The following is an 18480-nucleotide window of genomic DNA, read 5'->3' as shown; positions in this document are numbered from 1 at the left end:
GAGTTAACATCGACACATGACTTGTTTTTTCAAATGTTGCTGTTTAAGGACTGAACCAAGGACTCCTGCTGATACTGATGTGAAACTATTTTATTAATGACGATGTAGCTGGATTGCGGATTTTACTAATGATAATGTAACTTTCATAGATAGCATTTTCAATATCACAATCTTGAAAAAATGACATTTAAAACTGGTTAAAAAAAGTTATTGGAGATGCAGTTGGGTAGTTAGCTTTCACAAAAAAATACTAATGGTAGGTCAGCACTAATGAGGGACACATTAGCAAAGCACATTTACTTTTGATAATTATTGAAATTATGAACTATGATTCAATCTCAAGACCGGAGCCATGGATTATGCATTTCCTTTGTCCATTTTATTAATCAGCAGCCTTTACAATTAGAAAAAAAACTTTATTTCACAGAAATCTTAGGGAAGGGGTATTCCACATAACCTATCAAACTCTAAATTCATAACATAGTCCATGTTTATGTCCCCTCTTTCTTCGTGAGATAAAAACGGTCAGTTCCTTCTTGTTCACTCCCGTTTGGAGCAGTCATTCCCTAGAAGAGAAAATACACCTTGTAACTATTCCATGCAGAACCAATATGACGTTCAAGTGGAGGGCACACAAATAGCAATGTCACCTTAAATCTCAAATACAGTATTCAAAAGCATGATAATGGCAAAATAGTCATACTACTACCATAGGAAAGTCCCAAATGTATCCTGCATCAACTTTGTCACCGGGTCAACAGAAACCTCTTGCTAAAGCGGGTGTTGTCTTCATGTCCTTAACCCCTTCACTGCCATGGACATAATGCTATTAAAGAACGAGTTACTTACCTTCGGTAGTGACTTTTCTGGTGGATACATTAGCTACCTGTGGATTCCTCACCTAATGAATACTCCCATTGCGCCAGCATTCGACGGAAATCTTCTTCCTAGCTTCTGCACGTCGACGAGGACGTCACAGTTGCCCACGCGACGCCGTCTGACATCACAGGCAATAAGAGGTCCTTGCCGACGTGCCGACGTCAGTACCAACATTTTTTACGTGCCTGAGAATAATAGGCCATTGAGATGAAAGAACAATAGTAATATTTAATGATATTCCTAACAAACACATCATTCTGAGAATTCAACCTACCATTTTTTTTTTTAAAACAAGTAAATAAATATATGAACTATATATATATATATATACATATAAACATATATACATAATATATACAAATCCTCAAAACCAAGAGGAGCACACTCAAGAATTACTTGGTTAGACCAAAAAGGCAACGGGGAGGAAGGTGGGACCGTGAGGAATCCACAGGTAGCTAATGTATCCACCAGAAAAGTCGCTACCGAAGGTAAGTAACTCGTTCTTCTGATGGATACAACTACCTGTGGATTCCTCACCTAATGAATAGAGTCCCAAAGCAGTACCGCACTCGGTGGTGGGTGCCTGAATGGTCAAACCAAGAAATCCTGCAGCACTGACCGTGCAAAATGGCCATCCCTTCTGACCTCAGAGTCCAAGCAGTAATGCTTCGCAAAAGTATGAAGGGATGACCAAGTTGCAGCCTTGCAGATGTCGACCACAGGAACACCCCTAGCCAAGGCCGAAGAGGCCGACTTAGCTCTGGTGGAATGAGCTCTTATACCATGAGGAGGATCCTTCTTTGCTAAAGAGTAACACATTTTAATGCAAAGAACAACCCACCTGGAGAGTGTTCCCTTGTGGACTGCCTTTCCTCTCCTCTTTCCCACGTATCCGATGAAAAGCTGATCCTCCAGCCTGAAATCATTTGTCCTGTCTATATAAAAGCTTAGCGCCCTCTTTGGGTCCAAGCGGTGTAGTCTCTCTTCTTCCTTTGACGGATGAGGCGGAGGATAAAACCTGGATAGAGTAATTGTCTGGGCCAAATGAAAGGGTGAAACAACCTTCTGAAGGAAAGCAGCCTTGGTCCTCAACACCACCTTATCCCCATAAAAAGATGTATAAGGGGGTTTTACCGATAGAGCCTGCAACTCACTCACTCTCCTTGCAGAGGTAATTGCAACCAGGAAAACCATTTTAAGAACCAATAAACTTATGGGGCAAGAATGCATAGGCTCAAAAGGGGACCCCATAAGGAAAGTTAGAACCAAGGTCAAATCCCATTGAGGCATAATGAAAGGAGTTGAAGGGAATTTATTCATAAGGCCCTTCAAGAATCTAAGTACTATTGGGGATTTAAATAAAGAAGGCTGGTCTGGAAGACAAAGAAAGGCTGACAAGTAACCCTTAACAGTAGCCACTGCACAACCCCTCTGTGCTAAAGACAAAGCAAAAGATAAAACATCTGACAAATGAGCACGTAAGGGATCAATCTGCCTCTCTCCACACCAAACCACAAATTTAGACCACCTATTAGCGTAGATAGATTTAGTGGAGTGTCGCCTGGCCGATAAGATAACATCCACTACATCAGGCGGGAGAGAGAAAGAACTCAGGTTGCCCCGTTCAATCTCCAGGCATGAAGGTGCAGGCTCTGGAGGTGGGGGTGTAAAACCTGCCCCTGCGACTGCGAGAGGAGGTCTGCCCTGAGAGGGAGACGGAGCTGAGGGCACAGTGAGAGTTGGAGAAGGTCCGAGTACCACACCCTCCTTGGCCAATCCGGAGCAATTAAGATGACTTGAGCCCTGTCTTGGCGAATTTTCCTCAACACACGAGGAATCAAGGGTATGGGGGGGAAACGCGTAAAGCAACTGGTCGCACCAGGTCATCTGAAACGCATCCCCAAAAGCTCCTTGTACCGGATACTGGAGGCTGCAGAATAACGGGCAGTGCGAGTTCTCCCGGGTGGCAAACAGATCTATCCCAGGAAACCCCCACATCTGGAAGATTAACCGGACTTGATCTGGATGGAGACGCCACTCGTGATCGGCCGAGAAATGGCAACTGAGATTGACCGTACGTACGTTCAAGACTCCGGCCAGATGATTTGCTACCAAGTAAATCTGATGGTCCTTTGCCCAGGACCATAGCCGTAGAGCTTCTCTGCAGAGAAGGTACGACCCTACCCCTCCCTGTTTGTTTATATACCACATCGCGGTAGTGTTGTCCGTCAGGACCTGAACCGACTGACCACGAAGGGATGGGAGGAAGGCCTTGAGAGCCAGACGTACAGCCGGTAACTCCAACAGATTGATATGAAACACCTGTTCTACTGGAGACCAAAGTCTCTTGATCTCCAGGTCCCCCAGATGAGCTCCCCACCCTAGAGTGGAAGCATCCGTTATTACTGTGGCCACAGGCGGAGCTTGCGAGAACGGCCTTCCTCTGGAAAGATTGCCGTCCGCAATCCACCATTTCAAATCCATGGCAGCATCTCTGGAGATTCTCACCGAGCCTTCGAGATCCCCTTTGTGTTGAGACCAGTGCCTTCGGAGGCACCACTGAAGAGCCCTCATGTGCCAGCGAGCATGCGTGACCAACAGTATGCAAGAAGCAAACAGACCGAGCAGACGTGGGACCTTGAGGACTGGACTGACCGCTCCACTTTGAAACATTGGAACCAATGCCTGAATGTCCTGAATCCGCTGAGGCGGAGGAAAGGCTCGGTTCAATGTTGTATCCAGTACTGCCCCTATGAACAGGAGGCGCTGACAGGGCTCTAGGTGAGATTTGGGCACGTTCACCGAAAAGCTCAGGTCGAACAACAACTGGGTTGTCGACTGCAGGTGATGCAACACGAGCTACGGAGACCTGGCTTTGATCGACCAGTCGTCTAGATAAGGAAATACTGCTATCCCCTTCATTCTGAGCTCTGCCGCAACCACCGACATCACCTTCGTGAAGACTCGAGGTGCTGAAGTAAGACCAAACGGGAGGACCGCAAACTGATAGTGCTGCGACCCCACCACAAAACGGAGATACTTCCTGTGCGACTTGAGTTTCGGGATATGAAAGTAAGCATCCTGCAAGTCGACAGACACCATCCAATCTCCATTGTTCAGCGCCAAAAGCACCTGAGCTAGGGTCAGCATCTTGAACTTTTCCTGTTTGAGGAACCAATTCAAGATCCTTAGGTCCAGGATCGGTCTCAACCGACCATCCTTCTTGGGAATCAGGAAGTACCTCGAATAACAACCTTGACCCCTTTCCTGCTCTGGAACAGACTCCACCGCGCCCTTTGAAAGGAGGACTTGAACCTCCTGTTCCAACAACAGGAGGTGTTCTTCTGAACAATAAGATGGGTGGGGCGGGATGGGGGCGGAAACTCCCGAAAGGGAAGGGTGTAGCCTTTTCTCACAATGCTGGTAACCCAGGAGTCTGAAGTTATGACCTCCCACTTGTGGAGAAAATTCAGTAACCTCCCCCCTACAGGAGTGGAGTGAGTGGGAATTGGTGGAAGCCTAAGGCTGCTTCCCCTGCTGCACCCCTCCAGAGGAAGAGGAAGAGGCAGAGTGCTGCTGAGAGGCTCCCCTGGTACGGACCCTACCCCTCCCTCTAAAAGATCTATAGGAGAGAGCAGAGGTAGGCTGCTGGAATTTCCCTCGAAAGGAGGAGGAGGAGGAGCCACTACCAAATCCTCGAAAACCTCCTGAACAAATCTGGAGGAGGCGGAAGAAGTGGCTTGCAAGTCCAGCGACTTGGCCGTGGCCCTGCTCTCCTTGAACCTCTCTAAGGCCGAATCCGCCTTGGCACCAAAGAGCTTGTCCCCATCAAAAGGAAGGTCCAGTAGGGTCGACTGCACATCCGAGGAAAATCCTGAGTTACGAAGCCAAGCCTGCCTCCTCGTAACTACAGCAGTGCCCATTGCCCTAGCAACCGAGTCAGTTGTATCCAACCCAGATTGGATAACCTGAGTTGCAGCTGCCTGAGCGTCCAATACTAGATTTAACAGCCCCTGTGGGACCTCCGTATGCGTTGATGCAATCTCGTCCATCAGGGCATAAATGTACCTTCCTAAAATACATGTAGCATTGGTGGACTTCAATGCCATGCTACATGAAGAGAACACCTTTTTGGATGCCATGTCCATCTTCTTGGAGTCGCTATCCGAGGGCACAGATGGAAAAGAGCCAGGAGCAGACCTTGCCGAGCAGGAAGCCTGGACCACCAAGCTTTCAGGTGTTGGATGTCTGGTAAGAAAACCAGGGTCAGCCGGTGCAGCCCGATACCTCCTAGCCACAGATCTATTGACAGTTGAAGAAGACCCTGGCTTCTTCCAGACTTCCAAAACAGGGTCCAGCAGCGCCTCATTGAACGGCAAAAGTGGTTCTGCCGATGTAGATGCCGGGTGCAACACCTCTGTCAACAAATTCTGCTTGGCTTCAGTTACCGGCAAAGGAAGATCCAAGAAGCTAGCTGCCTTCCTGATAACAGAATGGAAAGTGGCCGCCTCTTCTGTATACTCCCCAGGAGATGACAAGTCCCACTCGGGGGAAGTATCTAGGCCAATAGCAGTGTCCAGCCCATGGAGACCCTCACGAGAGTCCTCAATCTCTCCTTCCTCCAGGTTTTGTCTCTGGTACTCCTGCTCTTCAAGGAGGCGGAGAGCAAGCCTCCTCGAGTGCAGCCTCTCCTCTATCCTCGGCGTCGAAATGGCGTCAGCGGATGTCGAAGAACGACGCCGGTCCTCGGATCCGTCCGACGCCGGATCTACAGGCGCCATAGGTCCCTTCGGCGCCGAACGAGGAGTCGGATGGAGAGAAGACTGCTTCGGAGTCACAGGAGGTCTAGACGGCGCCACTGGTTGAAACATCGAAGCCGCCGGAGCCGAAGTCTCAGGAGCCACCGGAGCCGATACCGGCGCCGAGCCCACGTTCCCCAGGGGGAGAAAGGGCATAAAGGGTGCCGGTCGAAGCGGAGCCGGAGCACCCATGTTGAAGGCCAAAGGGCCCGAAGGACCAGCCGGTCCACCACCTGGAGCCATCTGCTGGAAGATGGAAAACATTGCATTTAAAAATGCGGTACTATCAGCTCCAGGGGCCGGGAAATCCGGGTACTGGGGTGCCTGGTTCGAAGGTGACACCGACGCCGGTCTCGACGTCTGCAACGACGGAGAAAACATTTGAGGCTGCGGAACCTCAAACACTGAAGGTGGTTGGCCCGACGACCCAGGCGAAGTCGGTGAGGCTGGAGAAGGCAACGGCGTTGATGGATGGGGAGTGACAGTGGGACTGACCTCCCAAGTCTTCCGACGTTGAGTTGATGGTGACCTCGACCGAGACCTCTCTTTACTCGACCGGCGCCGTGATTCTCGATGACGCCGGGAGTCCCGATGACGCCGATGAGACTTCGGTGACGAGGATTTTTGATGATGTCTCTTTGCCTTCCTTTTCGACTTTGCCAGAAAAAGCTTAGCCTCGCGCTCTTTCAGGGCCTTAGGATTCATATGTTGACAAGAATCGCACTTGTCAACATCATGATCGGAACTAAGACACCACAAACAGTCAGAATGTGGGTCCATTACCGACATTTTGCCCCCACACTCACGGCAGGGCTTGAATCCTGACTTTCTTTGCGACATTGTAATCTCAAAGAAAAAATAGATCCAAAAAACACACTGTAACTGTCGAACAGCAACAGTAGCTCCCTCGAAGATAACTGTTTTGAATGGCACGGAAAAAAGTGAACTGACGTCCGCGAGGACCTCTTATTGCCTGTATGACGTCAGACGGCGTCGCGTGGGCAACTGTGACGTCCTCGTCGACGTGCAGAAGCTAGGAAGAAGATTTCCGTCGAATGCTGGCGCAATGGGAGTATTCATTAGGTGAGGAATCCACAGGTAGTTGTATCCATCAGAAATAGGCCGATCTGCCCCCAGGGAGGGCAGAAGCCATTAGGCACCAGGGATGTTTTTATTTATATTGAGAACAGGAGAGACCCCTTAGGCAAGGGTTGTTCCCCCCCTCAAGCAATTTTTTTAAAAGACCATTTCTGCCCCCCCCCGGGGGCAGATTGACCTTTATTAATTAGGCCGATCTGCCCCTTTTGGCAGGGGGTTGGGTGCAGAAGCCACTAGAAACCATGTTTTTTTTTTTGTTTTTTTTTTAAACCTTTATACTGATAAGGGGTGCAACCCCTTATGCAAGCTCCCAAATGGCCTAAAGTACAAATTACTTACCTTTGGTAACGAAATATCTGGTAGAGACATATTCTAGTTGCAGATTCCTTACCTAAGAATTTCCCCCCAGGCGTTAGACTGTATCCGGAGATTTTTCTTCTAGCAATACCCTTGGGCGTCTGTAGGTGGCGTTGTTCGACTCCGCAGGCATCGGCTGATGCCTTGATGACGTCGGGAGTAGTACATGGACGCCGCCCTCGCGCAGTGATGTCAGTTTCTTTTAACGACTTTCCACGCCAGAGCGCAGAGCCGCTAAGAACACTGAGATTGGTGCGACAGAGCTAAGGACCTGAAAGGGGGAACACCTGTCCCTAGAAATAATTTCGCAAAGCGGGGAGGATGGGTGGGCGGTAAGGAAGCTGCAACTAGAATGTGTCTCTACCAGATATTTCAAATACCGAAGGTAACTAACCTGTACATCTGATAGAGACTTCTAGTTGCAGATTCCTTACCTTAGAATTGATACCCAAGCAATGCCACCCTATGTGGTGGGCTGCGAACAAAGATCATACTAGAAAGTCTTGCAGGACTGAACGACCAAAGTAGCTGCCTCGACGGACCTGACTATCCAGGCAGTAATGCTTATCAAACGTGTGCAGGGATGCCCATGTAGCTGCCCGACAGATATCCAGGACAGGAACTCCGCGTGCTAACGCAGTGGAAGCCGCAGTTTCTCTGGTGGAATGAGCACGCAAGCCTTCAGGAGGTTGCTTTTTAGCCAAAGTGTAGCACATTTTGATGCAAAGAAGCACCCATCGAGAGATGATATGCTTTTGCACCGCCTTCCCTTTCTTAGCACCCACATAGCCAAAGAGTTGATTGTCCACCTGGAAATCTTTAGTACAATGGAGGTAGAACACCAACACTCTTTTTGGGTCCAGACAGTGGAGTCTCTCCCCTTCTCATGGGAAGGGTGTGGGAGTGTGTAGAAGGTAGGCAAAGTGATGGACTGGCCTACATAAAATGGTGTAAATACCTTAGGAAGGAATGAAGCTCTAATGCGTAACACCACTTTGTCAGGGTGTACAGACAAGTTTGGAGGCATTGAAGAAAGCACCTGGAGCTCACTCACCCTGCAAGCAGAGGTGATAGCGACAAAGAAAGACAGTTTGAATGCGAGGATCCGCAAGGGACAATTATGCATTGGCTCAAAGGGGGTACACATTAAATGACTAAGTACAAGATTAAGATCCCACTGAAGCATAATAAATGGAGTGGGAGATAATAAGTGGGTGAGCCCTTTTAAGAACCTACTGACAATAGGAGATTTAAAGAGTGAGGGCTGATCAGGTAACCTTTAAGGGTGCCCAAAGCAGAGCCCTGCTGGGCTAAATAATGAACAGAAGAACCTCTGACAGAGGGGCACAAATGTGATCAACAGATTTGTTGGTACACCATGCCACAAGATTTATTCCAACGACAGGCATATACAGTTTTAGTCGATGGATGCCTGGCTGCCAAGAAACATTGCAGACTTTGGGTGGAAGGGCAAATGCATTCAACTGTTGCAGCTCAATCTCCACGTATGAAGGTGGAGGTTGGACAGGTGCCGGTGGAGAACCGTCCCCTGCTGCTGTTACAGAAGATCCGCCCGAAGAGGCAGTCTGAGTGGAGGATAGATGGACATGCTCAATAGCTCTGGATACCACACTCTTCAAGCCCAGTCCGGAGCCACCAAGATAACTTGGGCCCGGTCGTACTTGATTTTCTTGAGAACTCTGGGTAGAAGAGGGCTAGACGGGAAGGCGTACAGGAGGCTGGAGCTCCACTCGAGATGAAAAGCGTCTCCGAGCGAGTGCCGTCTTCGAAAATTCCAACGTGCAAAACAGCTGACATTGCGTGTTCTCTGCGGAGGCAAACAGATCTAACCAAGGCTCTCCCCACTTGAGACCTTGCGTCACCTCCGGATAGAGACGCCATTCGTGATCGACTGTGCGTCGGCGGCTGAGTTTGTCTGCTCTGGCGTTGAGAGCCTGCCAGATGTTCAACCATCAGCGTAATGCCCTGATATTCCAGCCATGTCCAGAGGCGTAGTGTTTCCTGACAAATGGTCCAGGACCCTACCCCGCGTTGTTTGTTGGAGTACCACATGGCGGTAGTGTTGTCTGTGAACACCTGCACCACTTTCCCTTTGAGAGAGGGAAGGAATGCTTTTGACCTAAGCCTGATTGCCCGGAGCCCGGAGCTCCAGCATTTTTATGTGGAGCCCCGACTCCGCCGGAAACCAGAGGCCTCTGATTTCTGCTTCTCCCATGTGGCCACACCAACCCACAAGTGACGCATCTGTCACTATAGAGAGATCTGGTTGGGGAAGGGAGAGGGATCTGCTGTTGACACAATTTGGATTCTAAAGCCACCACTGCAGGTCTTTCGCAGTCCCCTCCGAGATCTGGACCATGTCTGAGCGATTTCCCTGATGCTGCGCCCACTGGAACTTTAGGTCCCACTGCAGAGTGCGCATATGCCATCTGGCATGTTTACTAGCAGGAGACAGGAGGCCATGAGGCCCAGCAGGCTCACACTCACCGAAACCCAAGACCGAGGCTGAAAGAAAGATCTGAATCATAGCCTGAAGGTCTTGGACTCGCTTGTCTGGAGAATAAGCGAGAAATTGCACTGTATCCAGAACAGCTCCAATGAAAGTGAGCGTCTGAGAGGGAGTCAGGTGTGACTTTGGCACGTTTATAGTGAACCCCAGCTTGTGCAGGAGGTTCGCCATAGTCTGAAGGTGAGAGACGACTGTCTGGGGAGAAGGCGCCTTCAACAGCCAGTCATTGAGGTAGGGGAAAACTGAGACCCCTAACCTGCACAGATGAGCTGCAACCACCGCCATCATTTTTGTGAACACCAGAGGGGCGCTGGTAAGGCCGAAAAGGAGCATGGTAAACTGAAAGTGCTCGTGACCTACCATGAATCATAGGTAACGTCTGTGGGCAGGCAGGATGGGGATGTGAAAATAAGCGTCCTGCAAGTCCAACGCTACCATCCAGTCTCATGGGTCTAAGGCAGACAGAACCGGAGCCAGGGTGACCATTTTTAATTTCTCCTTCTTGAGGAAGTAGTTCAGGACCCGAAAGTCTAGGATTGGATGTAAGCCCTTGTCCTTCGTTGGTATAAGAAAGTAGCAGGAATAACAACCACGACCCACTTCTGGCACAGGGACTCTTTCTATAGCTCCCTTGGCCAAGAGCCATGACTTCCTGGTGGAGAAGCACAAAATGATCCTCCGGAAGATGATGGAAGGATGGTGGCATGTGTGGTGCTGCAGATTCGAAAGGAGGGTGGGGAGGAGTAGCCCTTCCGAATGATCTGCAAAACCCACCCATCAGTGGTGATAAGTTCCCAGTAGGGCAGGTGATGGCGGATCCTGCCCCCAACTGGGTAGGAGTGACGGGACGGACTAGGAGGGTTTGGAGACTGCAGCAGGGGGGGGGCAGGGAGGGCAGAGGTGGAATGGACAGACCTAAGGTTCCCTGTCTCACAGCCACGTGGAATTCCGCGACCTCGGCCATGCATAGGCTACCCAGCGTGCGTGGCACGGTGGCTGGGTTGAGGACATGACAGGGTGCCCCTTCCGTGTTCCACGAAATGGATGAAAAGCTAAATGCGGTGGGCGAGTGGCAGAGGAAAGACCGAGGGACCGGGCCGTAGACTGGGAATCATTGAATCTCTCCAAGGCAGAGTCCGCTTTGTCTCCAAAGAGACGGGTGCCATCAAAGGGCATGTCCATGAGTGACTGTTTGACATCCCCCGAGAAGCCACAAGTGCGTAACCAGGCATGGTGCCATAAGACCACTGTTGCAACCGATCTGCCCAGAAAGTCTGTCGTATCCCGCCCACAACGGATAGCAAACTTTTCTGCATCTCTCCCATCTTTCACTGCTTGGGAGACGATAGCACGGGCCTCCTCCGGTATCTGCGGCAGGACTTGCGCAACTGTAACCCACAGGGAGTGGGTATAACGTCACAAAAAACATGCAGTGTTCACAGACCGCAGTGCGAGGCTGCAGGAAGAAAACAACTTCTTGGCAAATTGTTCCAGCCTTTTGGATTCACTATCCTGGGGTACGGAAGGGAATGTGCCTGAAGAAGTGGAAGCCTGGATAACACGACTCTCAGGAGTGGGGTGTTGGGACAGGAATTTTGGGTCGGTCGGTGCAGGCCAATGGCGGCTAGCAATAGTCCTGTTCACAGGAGCCCCTGTGTTGGGTTTGGACCATGTACCCAAAAGGACATCGGTGAGGGCCTCATTGAATGAGAGAAGGGGTTCTGAAGTAGAAGCCCCAGGCTGAAGCACCTCAGTCAGGAGATTAGACCTGACTTCCACAGTAGGTAGCTCAAGGCTGAGGACCTCAGCTGCCCTACTGACCACCATACTGTAAGTTGCTCCCTCCGCCGTAGCCACAGTAGGAGGAGATAGCATGCCAGTGTCAGAAGTATCCAGACCACTGGCTTCGCCCAAATCCTGTTCCCAGTCCACAGCATGGTCATCCTGGTATTCATAATGGTCCAGGGATCCATCCAATTCCTCCCCATAGGAAAAAGGGTCCGAATCAGACCTTGGGTGAATAGGCCCCACTGAAGCCGATGGTGCTGTCGACCGATGCCTCTCCGAGTCGTCTGGGATAAATTCTTGTTCTCCTCCAGGGGAACCCACAAACTATGGGTACCTCTCGAATCCCTATGAAGTTGGCAAAAAATATAAATAAAAATAAATACGTTTAAAAAAAAAAAAAAACGCACATTTGGCATGGGTAGCTTATGTGGCCAAAAAGTAATGAAAGCCTAAGCACGAACTGCCCCGAATAGCCAAGAAAACGCCTGGCACCTGAGGGGGAAAGGCCTGGCAGAGAAGCAGTTAGTAAAATGTAAAGTTTGTTATTAAAGCTGGGAAATGTTATATTCGGTGTTGTGAGGATCATGCTAGCCGCAGACACCTAACCTTAGAATCGATACCCAAGCAATACCATCTCCGGTGGTGTGTTTGCAGACCAATTTCAAAGGAGTAAGTCCTGATGGTGCAAAGGGGCAAAATTCTCATTTTTATGGACCTGGGCCTACCTGGCAGTAGTGTCTGATAAACGTGTGCAGGAAGCAGACCCTACTGACTGGCAGAGGTCCAGTAACATAACTCTTCATGCCAACGCAGGGGTCGCATCTTGAGATCTGTTGACATGAGCCTGCAAACCTTCACATACATCAAAAATTCATAAATATCTTACCCGGCCTGCAGAGCGATTAGACCGAATCTACTTGACCTATCTGTAATATACTTGACCCTCACACTGTTGTTAAGTTGTGTGATCCTAGGCAATATTTTATTTAGCTGTCATTTTTTCATTATCGTATATGAGAGCACCTTCAAATATGAAAGTTCAGCATTTCTGCTGTACAAAAAACCCTTTTTGATTTAATAGGCCAAACGTTTGCTTCATGCATATTACAAATATAGCCCACATTAGGCTACACATGAACCCTGGCTTGCCTCTTAGTTCACTAATATCATTGTCATCAGGGTGGGGGCAGAAATTTGTTAATTCTTGATAAAGATCTCAGTTTAAAAAAATATATTGCTAAAAAGTGATATGGTTGTGCACTGTCATTTTCAAACATTTTCCATTGACATAATACATTTTCAGAATAACCTTCGGTAATAATTTATCTGGTAGAGACATTTTCTAATTGCAAATTCCTTACCTTTGGATTTCTCCCAGGCGTCAGACTAGATCCGGAGATTTTTTTATTATCGCAGTACCCTTGTGCACAGTCAAGTGGTGGCAATGCTTTTTCTGGTGGATACATTTGCTACCTGTGGATTCCCCACCTAATGAATTCTCCCCATGCGCAGCATTAGACGGAAACTTCTCTCTCTAGCTCTGCACGTCAGGCGAGGACATCACAATTGCTTGACTCCACGCGGCTCCGCTTGACGTTATCGTGGCAATAAGAGGTCCTCGCCGTCGTGCTGACGTCAGTTCATGCAATTTTTTAGGTGCCTTTGAAACATATAAAGAACATCGACAATCTACACCCTTTAAGATTAACAAGAATAAACTTTATAGAGAATCTTCATCTAAAAACTTTTGCACAGTTCTTTAAATAAGGGCACATACCAACATGAATGGTTTGCAAACTTGAAAATAACTTGAATGTGAACTATAAACATATATACATATGTAGAAACATTGAAACTCAAGTGCACACCCAAGGCGATCCTGGTATGACCAGACAGACAACGGGGAGGCGGGAGGGACCGTGAGGAATCCACAGGTAGCTAATGTATCCACCAGAAAAAGCGTTACCGAAGGTAAGTAACTTGCTCTTCTGATGGATACAACTACCTGTGGATTCCTCACCTAATGAATAGAGTCCCAAAGCAGTACCACCTCGGATGGTGTCCGTCTGGTCAAACCAGGAAATCCTGCAGCACCGACCGCGCAAAATTGCCATCCATTCGCACCTCTGCATCCAAACAATAATGCTTCACAAAGGTGTAGAGGGAAGACCAAGTCACAGCAGTGCAGATGTCCACCATCGGAACACCTCTGTCCAAAGCCGATGAGGTTGACTTGGCCCTGGTGGAATGAGCCCTGATCCCCTCAGGAGGATCCTTCTTTGCCAATGAGTAACATATTTTAATACAAAGAACGGCCCACCTGGAAATCGCTCTCTTGTGGAAGGCCTTCCCCTTCCTCACGTATCCAATAAAGAGTTGTTCATCCAACCGGAACTCTCTCATCCTGTCGACATAAAAACTGAGAGCCCTCTTAGGGTCCAAACAATGGAGTCTTTCCTCCTCCTTAGATGGATGCGGAGGAGGGTAGAACGTCAAGAGAGTTATTGATTGTCCCAAGTGAAATGGAGACACCACCTTGGGGAGGAAAGCCACCCTGGTCCTCAAAACCACCTAATCCTTATAAAAAGTGGTGAAAGGCGGGTGAGCAGAAAGAGCCTGCAGTTCGCTAACACGTCTAGCCGAAGTGATGGCCACCGTTTTGAAAAACAAATATCCTAATGGGCAGCAATGAAGTCAACACCAAATTCAAGTCCCACTGCGGCTTAATAAAAGGCCTGGGAGGAAATTTATTAGTAAGCCCCCTCAAAAATCGAACAACCAAAGGAGATCTGAATAGGGAGGGCTGATCTGGAAGATATAAAAAAAGTCGAAAGGGCCGAAAGATAGCCCTTAACCGTGGGCAAAGCACAACCACGCTGAGTCAATGACAACGCGAACAACAAAACATCAGAAAGATGGGCACTTAAGGGATACATTTTCTTCTCCCCACACCAACGAACAAAATTAGCCCACCTACTTGCATAGACCAACTTGGTGGAGTGTCGTCTGGCTGATAAAAGAACGTCCACCACCTCCGGTGGGAGAGAAAGGAACTCCGGTTGCCCCGTTAAATCGCCAGACATGAAGCTGCAGGCTTTGGAGGTGGTGTGTCGAACCTGCCCCTGAGAAAGGAGGTCTGCCCTGAGAGGGAGACGGAGCGGCGGGTACAGTGAGTCGGAGAAGGTCTGCATACCACACCCTTCATGGCCAATCCAGAGCTTTCAGAATGACTTGGGCCCGGTCTTGCCGAATCTTCCTCAAAACCCGAGGAATCAAGGGTATGGGAGGAAACGCGTAAAGCAACTGGTCGCACCAGGACATCTGAAACGCGCCCCCCAATGCTCCTTGCATCGGATACTGGAGGCTGCATAACGACTGACAATGCGCATTCTCGAGTGGCAAAGAGGTCTATTCAGGGAAAAAAAAACATCCGAAAGATGTAAAGAACTAGATCCGGATGCAGACACCACTCGTGGTTGTCCGAGAAGAAGCGACTGAGCTTGTCCGCATGTACGTTTAGGACCCCGGCCAAATGGTTTGCCACTACACAAAGCCGATGGTCCCGCACCCGGGACCAGAGTCGCAGAGCCTCTCTGCAAAGAAGGTACGACCCTACACCCCCCTGTTTGTTGATATACCAAATTGCAGTCGTGTTGTCCATCAGAATCTGAACTGACTGACCGCAAAGGGAAGGGAGGAAGGCCTTGCGGGCCAAACCAATCACCCGCAGTTCCAGCAGTTTGATATGAAACCTCTGCTCTACTGGAGACCAACGACCCTTGATCTCCAGATCCTCCAGATGAGCTCCCCACCCTACGGTGGAGGCATCCGTTATCACCGTGGCCACCAGAGTTGGCTGCGAGAACGGCTTCCCTTGAGAAAGGTTGCCTTCCACAGCCCACCATCGGAGATCCGCTGCAGTGTCTCTGGAGACCCTTATCGATTCCCCGAGATCTCCTCTGTGCTGAAGCCACTGCTTGCGGAGGCACCACTGAAGAGCCCTCATATGCCAGTGTGCATGCGTGACCAACAGAATGCAAGAAGCGAACAGACCGAGCAAAGGACCTTGAGGACCGGAACTACTGCTCCTTCTTGAAACATTGGAACCAGCGCCAGAATGTCCCGTATCCGCTGTGGCGGAGGAAAGGCTCGATTCAATGTTGTGTCCAGAACTGCCCCTATGAACAGGAGACGTTGAGAGGGCTCTAGGTGAGACTTGGGCACATTTATTGAAAAACCCAGACTGAACAACAACTGGGTTGTCAGCTGCAGATGACGCAGCACAAGCCCCGGAGACTTGGCTTTGATCAACCAATCGTCCAGGTAAGGGAATACTGCTACTCCCTTCCTCCTGAGGTGTGCTGCAACAACTGCAATCACCTTCGTGAAGTCTTGTGGTGCGGAAATAAGACCAAAAGGAAGGACCGCAAACTGGTAGTGCTGCGATCCTACCACAAACCAGAGATACTTCCTGTGCGACTTGAGAATGGGAATGTGAAAATAAGCATCCTGCAAGTCGACCGACACCATCCAATCCTCCTTGTCCAACACCAAAAGCACCTGTGATAGAGTCAGCATTTTTAATTTCTCCTGTTTGAGGAACCAATTCAAAATCCTCAGGTCCAAAATAGGCCTCAGATGACCATCCTTCTTGGGGGATCAGGAAGTACCTGGAATAACACCCCTGACCCCTTTCTTGCTCTGGAACCAACTTCACTGCACCTTTCAATAATAGGGAGAGAACCTCCTGTTGTAACAGCAAGAGATGATCTTCTGAACAAAAAGGAAAGATGGGGAGGGAAGTGAGGCGGAATCTCCCGAAAGGGAAGGGCGTAACCTCTTCTCACCAAACTGATGAAGTCTGTTGTTATGGACTCCCATATGGGAAGAAAGAGTGAAAGCCTCCCCCCTACCGGAGAGGTATAAGAAACAATGGTGAGAGTACTAGGGCTTCTTTCCTTGAGGTAACCCTCCAGCGGAAGAGGAAGGGTGCTGCTGCTGGGTGGCACCTCTTGTGCCGACTCTACCCCGCCCCCTGTATGAGCGATAAGGGAGGCTGGAGGACTGCTGCGATCTCCCACGAAAGGAAGAACCTCTTCCAAAAACATGCAGCCGTCTAAGAGATCGAAATGGGGTAGCAGCAGCCTGCAGACCCAAAGATCTAGCTGTGGCCCTACATTCTTTAAAGCGCTCTAGCGCAGTGTCCGCTTTTGAACCAAACAGTTTTGCCCCATCAAAGGGCAGATCCAGCAACATAGACTGGACGTCTGTCGAAAATCCGGAAGTGCGTAACCACGCATGCCGTCTAGAGGCAACGGAAGTCCCCATGGCTCTTGCAATAGAGTCCGTGGTATCCAGCCCTGTCTGAATAACCTGTGTAGCCGCCACCCGAGCGTCCGAAAGAAGACTACACAAGTCCTGGCACATGTCCGGAAGTACAGTCTTCGTCGCATCCATTACGGCATGGATATACCTGCCCAGAATACATGTTGCATTGGCAATTTTAGAGCCATGCTGCAAAAAGAAAACACCTTCCTGGCCGATTGGTCCATCTATTTGGATTCCCGGTCCGAGGGTACTCCCAGGAACGAACCAGGGGCCGACCTCGAAGAGCAGGATGCTTGCACCACCAAGCTCTCTGGTGAAGGGTGTTTGGATAAAAACTCTGGGTCCCCAGGCGCAGATCTATAATGCCTGGCCACCGACCTACTATCAGCCAAAGAAAAAACAGGCTTCTTCCAAACCTCTTCGATCGGATCCATCAGGGCTTCATTAAATGGTAAAAGAGGATCCACCACGGCTGTAGCAGAATGCAAATCCTCAGTCGAAAGGTTGGTCTTCACCTGCGCCGTCGGTAAAGGAAGATCCAGAAATGCTGCGGCCTTCCTAATAAGATTGGTAAGAGGCTGCCTCCTCTGTATATTCATCAGGGGAGGCCAGATCATATTTGAGAGGTATCAAGACCACTTGCTGTGTCCAACCCAGGGAAATCACCCTGGGGGTCAGTGATCTCCCCTTCTTCGAGGAATTGCTGCTGATATTCCCTCTCCTCTAAAAGTCTAAGTCATGGAGCAGAGCAACGTCGGTGAATGGCGCCGGGAAGGCGTCATGACAGGTTCTCCGGATCCACCGACGCCACAGATGGATCCATCAGCGCATCCGATGCCGACATCCGACCTCTCGGCCCCATCACCTCCAACACCAGCATCAAAGGTCTCTCCCTCGATGTCGAGGGCTGCACTGTCGGCAGAGGGGCCTGACTTGAATCCCCAGCCAAACAAAATGGCATAAACGGCGTCAGTTTATATGGAGCTGGAACGAGATTGAAAGCCAGGGGACCAGTGGGGCCAGCCGGCGCACCACCTCCCGGAGCCATATTTTGAAAAATCTGGAACATGGCATTAAGGAATGCCGCAGGATCCGTACCCGGAGCCGAGAACGAAGGATAAGCCTGTGGAGCCGGTGCCGGGCTGGACTCTTCAGGTTCAGTATGCACCGGCGAAGCCAGATGACTGAGGATCCACAACTTCAAAGACTGACGGGGCCGGGTACGTTTGCGGCGTCGCAGGTTGAGGGGGACACAGTCGGACTCACTTCTCAAGACTTTTGGTGCCGGGACGATGGTGACCTCGACCGACTTCTGGACTGACGTCGGGAGTCACAATGACGTCACTTCTTATGAGATGACTTTCCAGAAGAGGACCAATGGTGCCGCTTCCTCTCCTTCTTGGACCTTGCCAAGAAAAGCTTTGCCTCGCGTTCCTTCAATGCCTTCGTATTCATCTTTTGGCAGGATCCGCATTCTTGGAAGTCGTGATCGGAACTGAGGCACCAAAGACAATCATTGTGCGGATCAGTCACAGACATGCAACCTCCACATTCCCTGCAAGGCTTGAACCCCGACTTTTTCGGAGCCGACATCCTGGAAATACACAAAGTATACCTTCCGAAGAGCTAATGATACAGGTAACAGAAAAGTAACCGTTATCGAAGGCACGGAAAAAAGTGAACTGACGTCAGCACAGCGGC

General features: G+C 49.7%; 1 long non-coding RNA gene across 1 annotated transcript in view; it reads right to left on the bottom strand.

Moving 5' to 3' along the window:
• Positions 1 to 357: 357 nt before the first annotated feature.
• Positions 358 to 18480, bottom strand: part of LOC138297213 (uncharacterized) — a 72028-nt gene continuing 53905 nt past the window's right edge. The window contains exon 3 of the long non-coding RNA XR_011203936.1: positions 358 to 566. This is a non-coding gene — a long non-coding RNA (uncharacterized lncRNA). The remainder of the gene's footprint in view (positions 567 to 18480) is intronic.

This window comes from Pleurodeles waltl, chromosome 5 (genome assembly GCF_031143425.1).
Source record: "Pleurodeles waltl isolate 20211129_DDA chromosome 5, aPleWal1.hap1.20221129, whole genome shotgun sequence".
In the NCBI taxonomy this organism is placed as follows: Eukaryota; Metazoa; Chordata; class Amphibia; order Caudata; family Salamandridae; genus Pleurodeles; species Pleurodeles waltl.
Note: the sequence above shows the minus strand (reverse complement) of the source record. Positions and strands in the feature narration are given on the sequence as shown.